The following is a 9576-nucleotide window of genomic DNA, read 5'->3' on the forward strand; positions in this document are numbered from 1 at the left end:
TCAACGTGTAGGATCTCCCCTTCTCCCAATTTCGATACCTCACAGAATGAAAATCTGGCCAGAAGCTTTTCTTATGCATGAACATGTATTCATCTACTAATTCGGCTGCCCTTCTCACTTCATGAAATTTATGTTCCACCACGTGTATTGTTACCATCTGCGGAAGTGAGTGTTTTAGACACCTCTGACTCTCTCTCTCTATCTCTTTCTTTCTTCGCTGTCTTTCTCTCTGTTACTTCTGTTTCGAAATCCCTTTCTTCTCTCTGTCCTTGCATAGCTGAGAAGATTTTTTCTCTCTCTCCTTGTCGTCGAATTCGATTTTCATCAAATTCAGCTTCTGTTCTTTTTTACGACCTCTCCTGCACTTGTCTGTTTCTCTGACACACCTGAGTGTTTGAGTAAGCGCTAACAATTTCAACTTTATTTTTGTTGTTGGTTCAACCCAAATGTAACTGATTCGCTAATCGGAAAAGTGTGACCTATATCTTTCCTGCTACACTTCCTTGGCACTTCTAAGAATCATCCTCAAATCCCAAAAAATGTTTAGCAATTTTTATAGCCAAATGTCTCACTTCTAATTCTTTCAAAATCAAGGCACCGAAATTAAACAAATTATCTCACCTATGTTTTATTTAAAGATCTGGGACACTAACCTGCAAGTGTTTAAATCTGATGGTATTTCCCAGAACTACTCAGATCTATCTAAATCATTTCAAACACGCCGAAGAGAGTCCAAGCTGTTATGACACGGAGTAACATCCACCCCATCCGCCCCCGTTTTAAAACAAAAAAAAGGAAAAGATTTACCCCACCCGGTAATCTGTGAAAACGCGACAGACAAAGAATTATCCCAATGGTCTCCATTTAAATTCGTAATGAACAAGTTTATTTATAAATTATATCAACGAATAAATAACTAATATCTTTTTAGAACTCCATTCTCTAATAGATCTTGTATTTTCCTCTTCTACATTATGAGTCCAATAAAACCTGCTGATTAAGATTTACCAAAAATTCCAGTTTCTAAATCAGCCAGCAGTGGAATCTTCTCTTTACATCTTCCAATGCCTTCTTTTCTTCTTCTTCTGGATTCCTGTTTCAAAAGTCACTGATCGGTAAAGGTACTGTTAAGACAGTTGTTCTCCAGGCAGTCTGCATGTGTTGCTGGTTCGGCATGTCTCCTCCAACTGTTCGTTTTTTCCAGTCTTATACCCATAGCATTGGATTGTTTCATTGGTTTTCTGATATTGTCAATATACTAAATTCATAATTGATTGATATGTCAATATATTAAATTCATAATTGATTAGTGATTGGTATTTTGTGGACAAATTCAAACTGATTGGCCGAATTTGAATTTGTATTATCGTCTCCAGGCGACCACTTCCGCGTGCTGCTGAACCAACAGGGTACATTCTATCTGTTCAGAACACTTGTTTCTGTATCAGCAAGTTCGTCTGGCTTTTTACTCTCTTAAAGATACAGCACCCCTCACACCTTCATCAAAATAAAGAGAATCATGCGGTATGAGGAATGCAAAGCAAAGTAATCAAAAATCAAATTCCTGCAAATGGAAAGAAAAAAAAACTTCTTGCATTCGGGAATTTGAGGCAGTGTTTCAGATCACTCAAATTATATAACTACGTTGGAAAATTTTAGAGACTTTTGCAATTTATTAATTGAAGTGCACAGTTCCAGAATCTTGTGATCTTCTTGATCTTGGGAAGCAATCTATGGGAGTTGCAGTAAGTGTTACAGAAAAAATGTAAGAGAACTTTTGACCAGAGAAAAGCAAAACATATGTTTGTGAAATAGGTTATGCTCATGTTACAAACTGATTTTAAAAAAATAATGTATCCAGTCATTCGATGGACTTGCAAATGGTGTTTAGTGGATACTTTACTGCATCTTTAGCTCCTCTTTGTCTTTTCTCTGCATGACGCCATAAATTTACACGTGTTTGTGCAACAGCTGAACAGTTTCAACATAATTCCACATTCCTGCAAAAGAAACTTGGGACAGTAAACCCGCCAATAGCTAAATAACTGCTCTTTGCAAATCGCCATCGAACATATTTATACCGTAGGTTATCCAGAGCAAGTTGAAACTGCCCAAAACTGACGGAAGTAAAATGATGGACATTTTTTTTCTCTCGCCCATTCTCTGGGTGGCTCATTCCCTTCGTTACCTTGGCCGTCCAGTCTCTGACATGCTGTGATAGTCATTAGAACATGTCCGACAGTGAAAACATTCAACAACACAATGTAAATAAAAGGAATATGATAGGTCAGAATACGTGTCAAAATGTCTAATGATGTCCAGCCAGGCGACGTGTAGAAACATACATTTCTGCTCCAAAAGCATGGCGTTATCTATTATGGAAAATGTCTTAAATATAAAATCAAATGGGATGTTTTTAATACACATCAAAGAGCATGCAATTCTTCTCACTACACCAGCTCTTTTTGCAGTGAATTGTTTCAGCTCCTGATAAAAAATGACCACACATCTCTCAACGGTAAATGCGACTGCCTGCCAAGTTGAGCTGTCCATGGCTGCATTAGTGACGACAATGGTACTACTGCAGCTCAGAGCGGTTATCAGAAAACCAATCAGGAAACGTATAGCACGAATCCGATTCAATATCATTGCAGTGATTACAACGCCAAGATTCGCCACTGTCATGAACAACAGGAAGGTAATGACATAGGTACAGAGACCACGTCTCCCTCCGGAAATGATAACAAGAGCCATTGCATTCGCTATATGGGAAAGAAAGAGCCATATAGTCTTCTGGACTGCAAAACAATGATAGAGTTGTGCACCACAGCTAATTTCGCAGACTTCCTGCCATAACTTGACACAGTCGGCGAATGATGATAATTAACGTTGTCAGCATGGACGTGGCTTGCCATGAATTCCTATGATATCACTTTAATCAAGGGCAAAATTACCCTTTGTTTAACACGTATTTGCTCAGTTAATGGATCTGTCTCCTTCCACGTTGAGCAGAGTTACAAAGATTGCTGATAATGGCATTCCTCGCACTCAGAACAGTGCAATTGTCAGGAGATAAGTACAATGTCAGTTGTCCGAATTGAATTGTTGCAAGTGGTTCAAGGTAAGATATAATAGGCAGAAACGTTTTGTACATGTGTAAAAGCAACACCAAAATGGAGTGAACTTTTTGTGTATATGTATATTCTGGATGTACAATAGGGTCCAAAGACAAAAACTCACTGATTCCACGTACCCTATGTTCCAATTGCCAAAGACAGCAAAACATGATATCCGCTTGCATCTTACCTTATCTATCAACAGTTGCGCATAACATGAACTCACCAATGTTTGGACTGATTTTGTTTTTTGAATAAGCTTCACACAAAGGTATTGAAGATTTTTGTCTTCATTCTTAAGGTCATGCAGGACTTGTATAATGATAGCAATGCAGTGTCCATATGCTTGCTTGAGATAGCTCGCCTATTCAACAATGTAACGTCCAAGCAAGGCATAGGAATAGACAATGCCAGTTGATATCATGGCGTTTCAGATTATGTGAATCAAAGTTTATTGATTTTACGAACTCAGCAAATTACTCACGAGTTCATCTTGAAGAGATCCACATAAGCTCCAATAAAGGTTGCTTCCGCGGGATGTGTGTTAAGCTCAGACCTCAAAAAAATTTTCATTGGAGTCTGTAAGAAGTGTGTCGTCGCTTGAATGGCACACAACCTTCTCTTCCCTGTAAATTTTCAGTTTCTTGTTTGTAATTTTCTGATATTTGACTCAAATGCACTTTCGAAATGCCAATGTTAGATGAGATTTCTTTTGTTTATTTTCTGTTTCAGAAATTTACCGGGAAAGCTTAACAGCAGTTTTCAACAAACCTAAATTCATTCGTCATTATGTACATCGCTGAAGTTTCATGGTGCACAAACTTGATCTAGTCGACAATCTCGGGAGGCAGAACTGTTGTATTAGTTCACATTACTTAATTGTGAAAAACAGCAGGTTAATGTTCTGGTAATCAGCCAGATGGTGAAATTTAAATTTAAAAGTATCTTAAAGTACAGTAGCTCAGTTGTGATTGCACTCTATTTTTTGGGAATTTGCAAGTTTGAGCCTGATCTGTACTTTGCCATTCACGAATTGTCAAAGGTATGTTTGATACGATCCGCATGTATACTGTTTTAAAAACCCAGTATTCCTCAGGAGCAACATTTGTGGTTGACATATGTCATTCTTACCTCAAATGGCCTTAACGTGGCTTCTGATGCACATCAATGTGATTAACTCTGAAGTAGTCTTTGCTCATTTATGCCTGGACAATAAATGGTTGGCCACAAAGCGATACCTGCAGCTTTGCTACGGATTTCTCTTTTTTAAGATACGGTCACAAAATATTTTCCATTGTTATGATTTGAAGTTGGAATGCAGCACATGAGAGACGTCACGTCGGTGAATGTTTGCCATGATTGAGCCTTCTCCAAATCGTACAAATTTATGAAAGTGTCAAACATTTTTTTTATTAAAGTTTGTCTCATTTACCTTAAGTGACAGTGGAAGGTGAGGGTATCTGAAAGCTTTCAGTGATTACTTAACAGCGTGTATTTATATTATTTCTACTGACATGGATTCTAACACGATGCTGCTGGAATAACATCGAGTCTGGGCATTTATCTGACGTGAGAGATGCTTTGCATGCAAGGGTATGGCGGATCGGATCAAACATACCTTTGACAATTCGTGAATGGCAAAGTACAGATCAGGCTCAACCTTGCAAATTCCCAAAAAAATAGAGTGCAATATCGGTTGCCATTACAGAGTTGAACAGAAAATGCCGAAAGAAACATGCGTGAACAGTTCTGCTTTCAATGACGTAGAGATGATCAGAAAGTAATGCAGTCGTGCTTATTTGATGCTACCTTTTTGTCACAGTGCCTTATTACTTTCTCCGAGAAAGAATATGCTTACAATCTGCATCCGTTCTCACTTAACAATGTTTCCTGTCCTCTATTTCATTTCTGTGGACAATGCCGTGTCCAATGAAACTTAAGTAACCCGGTTTAATACTTTATCATGTATGTCAGGTAACATTCAGCTGTCATTGAATCAGTGGAGTCGCCTCAAATCAACTGAGACCACCTGTGGACTAATTTAGGACTGTCCTCTCATACAGTGTAACTGCCGCTTTCCAGTGTAAGAGTATTTCGGGAGAATGGTGCTGATTAGTTCAAAATGAGAATCTTTGAATTATACATGCATTTAAAGAGCAAGCTGTGATTTTAGATTGGCTGCCAATCTTGTATAGTAATATTCCACAAACAGCAATTAAAACTTTGAATTATTGAATACTTTACTTTCCAATTGTATTTGATTAAGAAGTAAATCATCCGACTAAAACATGAGAAATACCCAGTTCTCCTGAGCATTAAACGATCACATAGTTTTGTGTCTGAAATGGCAGGTAGTTGTTATTACAGAAACATCAATAATGTTTTATCAACTTCCTGTTCAATACTCCATATTCATTGACTATATTCTTTGACATAATAAAATGGAGATTTTGAAACTATGCAGCACCGGGAGTACTTAAGTGAACAGCTTCTGTCCGATGTAAGACCTGTCGTTGGTTTTGATGTCCATGTATGCAAGTTGCATGTGTCATAAATAGCAAGGAAGAAAGACAGAGCAGAACGGAGAGAAAAAATGTTTGATCTTTGCCATTATCTCTGTCTCGTTCTTCTCTCTCTTTGAGACAAAATAAGATTGAAATCCAAAAAGGTACACCGAAAGAAACTATATAACTGCAAATCGTGACAAACTCAATCAACCATCGAATTGGAGAATGCCCAGTAGTTGAGAGTAAACGGCTTGCCTTCATTGCAAAACTTCAAATGACTGTTAGAAAATAACTTCTGCCATAGTTTAAAATTGTGAATACCTGAATTGTGTTTACCCTCTCTAAATTTCCGTTCATCTACATTATGTGTGTAAAAATACTTGTTTTTCTTTGTCTTAATCGTGACTGAGCTCGTCTGTATTTGATTAGGTTTGAAACATTACTGTTTACGTTTCAGGGTTGTTAAATGCATATATTTTTGTCTTGTGTACGTCAATAAATAGTCATGTTTATAGTACTGATGAAAACTATTGTGAATTCTTTCTTACCTGAACATTTGTCGAACAATTTACAATATTGGTATGCACATGATATTGTATATGTTTCTGCATTTTTGCAGCTTATTAACGAGTGGAGCACGATTTTCACACACTGATTTGCAATTAAGTCTTGACATCACTTTCACGCAAAATTACGAGTTGAGACAGTGAGATATTTCACTTCGATCGTCATTTTTATTTCATCCCTGGCGAAACAGATTCAATGTCAGTCCAGCTGCAAGAAACAAAAAGAACGTTGTCCCCGTTTTTATATGGCAGTTTTCAAATCATAACCATTCCGAACTTGGAAACAAAAACAAGAAGGGGCACAAGAAGCAAAATGATACGATTTGAAACAGTGAGAGCGAAGCTGAAAGTTTAAGTGAATACAACTTGGAATGCTGCAAGAGAATCTCATCAAGCTATTTTGTTCTGAAATGAGGAAACGCTGATGGGATCCTTCGCAATATTAATGAAGGCATCGTCTGCAACGCAATACCTTGATATTGAATCATGAAAATTACTGTTGAATTAACATTTGAATTAGAATGCTTAACTCCGTGTGCCATACTTTGGTATAGATATCTGTCTCTCGAAGTGGTTGCGGGCGGCACGGTGGCACAGTGGTTAGCACTGCTGCTTCACAGTGTGAGAAATCTGAGTTCCATTCCCACCTCAAAGACTGACTGTGTGGAGTTTGCACGTTCTCCCCGTGTCTGCGTGGGTTTCCTCCCACAGTCCAAAGATGTGCAGGTCAGGGGAATTGGCTATGCTAAATTGCCAGTAGTGTTAGGTAAGGGGTAAATGTGTGGGTGGGTTGCACTTCGGTGGTGTGGTGTGGTGTGGATCCTTTGGGCTGAAGGGCCTGTTTCCATGCTGTAAGTAATCTAATCTAAAATAATTTCGAGATTGCATCAGAATATGGGATTTTACTCGCGTAGAAATATTCAAGAGAGGAAAATGCCCTCCTTCATCATGTTCGATTTTCAAAGATGTATGGAACTTTAGTTGACAAGGAAAGGTTTGGAAAAGGCACAGAAAACAAAAGATTTGTTTTCAGATTGACATAATTTTCAGAGAGACGATCAGTTAGAATAGGATGAAGAACGACTGTCTGAACAGAATGATTCTATAACATGCACCGGTTGGCAGGCGTTATGCATGAAGGATAGAGCTGAAAGTATAGTTATATCTCTATTATTGCTTAATTTGTTTTACGACCTTGGAGTACTCAGAAATGCTGTCTTGAATTCTGGTATTTCAGTCTGTCTGATATACAGTGACTCTCTGTGCATTTATATTTAGATCCAAAATTCTGTTTTTCCCACACAATGTGCAGACATTACTTCTCATGATGTAATCATCAAGTCTCCTGTTAAATGTCTGGTTTGAACATTTCTTGCCACCCCATCTCAGCAGACACAGGTTCTCAATATCATGTCATCCAACACCTTGAGTGTGTGTTTTTTAAAATTCTGTCAAGTCTCAGATCAGCTTTTTGGTCTTCAACGAATACAATCCCAATTTCAGCAGTGCATAAATGAACGCTTTTATTTTTTATGTTTGATTTATTCTTTCGCTTTTTCGATAATAAGCAGTCAAAACCGACTGAGGTTTTCTGGCAGGTTCTCTCCACAGAAAAGAACAACTGCTGTCTATTCGAAACAAGTGCTCACAACATCCACCTGCAGGAAGTGATGGGTGCGAATTACCTCTGCAACAATTGGAGGATTGTGGCTGTGAAAATGCACCGTGGTTGACGAAAACACCAACGTACTTTATGGGCATTCTGTGCCTGGCCAAATATCACCAGTTTTCAAGACTTCCTGACGAAACTAGCAGAAGTTGAAACCACAAGTTTGGAGGCACTAAGATGATCGAATTTGTGCTCAACGGGGAGAGTTGAAGAACTCTTCTCAAGGAATGCTGCGAAAACACATATCGTCAGTCGAATCCCGTGATGTGGCAAGGATATCGTCACATTCCCAGCGCCGCTCAGTTCGAAATTACTTGGACATGCTGCGGGATCATGTTCACTGCAAAGTGTAAATGGGAAGTGTGCTGAACAAGTAAGTCAAAATTGATGGTATGTCTGGATTAAACTCTATTTACATCGGCCTTGGTGAAAATCATACAAATACACAACCTCAAGATGGGGTAACACCTCGTTGTCCTTCTCTTGGTTGTAACAAGTTTCACCGTTCTCAATTACCTAATCTCCATAACCCTATACGCTAAAAATCCTTAGATCCTTAGACAGCAATTTCTCCTCATCTCTGTCTAAATGTACACTGCTTATTTTGAGATGATGTCCTCTGGTTTGAGACTCTGCCATAAGGGGAAACATTTGTCTAAATCTACACGGTCAATTTCTCTAATAATCTTGTATTTTTCAACAAGGTCGCTTCTCGTTCGTTTATATTCCTAAATGTCCAGTTGAAACCTTACTTCCTTTTCAAAACACAGCCTAAATGCTCAGAGTGAGAATTTCCTCATCCATTCTTAAATACCAGCATATATTTCCTAAAATTACTGCTCAGCCACAGCTTCATTGAGGCCTTTATGGATTGTACAAAACTTCTTCAATATTAAACTGTGTTTGCTTGATTTAAATGGAAGGCAAATTTAATTTGCCTTCCCTATTGCCGGCATTTTGTGATGTGCAGACAAGTATTCCCAAATCTACCTGTAGTATAACTTTCTCGTTTCAACAATTTTGCTTTGCAGTTGGTTTCCTCAATATATTAAAGTACGCTTTTCAAAAATTAATTGGAAGCAAACTTGTTATTTCATATTATCCTACGTTTAGTTTAGCGATGGAAAGGGTTATATACATGCACAAAGCAAAAGTTATAGATGGGGGAAGGACAAATACAATGCGAATAGGCAAGGCACAGGAGGATTCGAATGTGCTCTCAAAATGCAGGGAATGGAAACAATCGAAATGTGGAGTTGATTTAAGGAACAGATATTGCCTGTGTTTGATAACCTGTCAGGCAGGGAGGAAATGTTAAGGTAAGTGTTGTTTCAGAAATAATTTGTATCTCTTATTTGGTGGAATAGGAAGGCTTATGTGATGTTGAGACGAGATGGTTCAGATGAGTCGATGGAGAGTTACAGATTAGTTCGGAAAGATGAGAAAGAGAGAGTTAAGAAGAGCAAAGATGGGAAAAGAGCAGTCTTTAACAGGTAGAATAAAGGAGAACCCTAAAGCTTTCGACAGGTATGTGAGGAATAAGAGCATGACTCGGGTTGAAATTGGACCAGAGTTTAGATCAGAGTGGTGCTGGAAAAGCACAGCATGTCAGGCAGCATCCGAGAGCAGGAAAATCGACGTTTCGGGCAAAAGACCTTCATCAAAAATAGAGACAGGAAGCCTTCATTTTGGAGAGATAAATGGGGAGTGGGGGTGGG

This window comes from Chiloscyllium plagiosum, unplaced genomic scaffold (genome assembly GCF_037043375.1).
Source record: "Chiloscyllium plagiosum isolate Xiang-an unplaced genomic scaffold, Cpla_swu_hap1 HiC_scaffold_27, whole genome shotgun sequence".
Taxonomy (NCBI): domain Eukaryota; kingdom Metazoa; phylum Chordata; class Chondrichthyes; order Orectolobiformes; family Hemiscylliidae; genus Chiloscyllium; species Chiloscyllium plagiosum.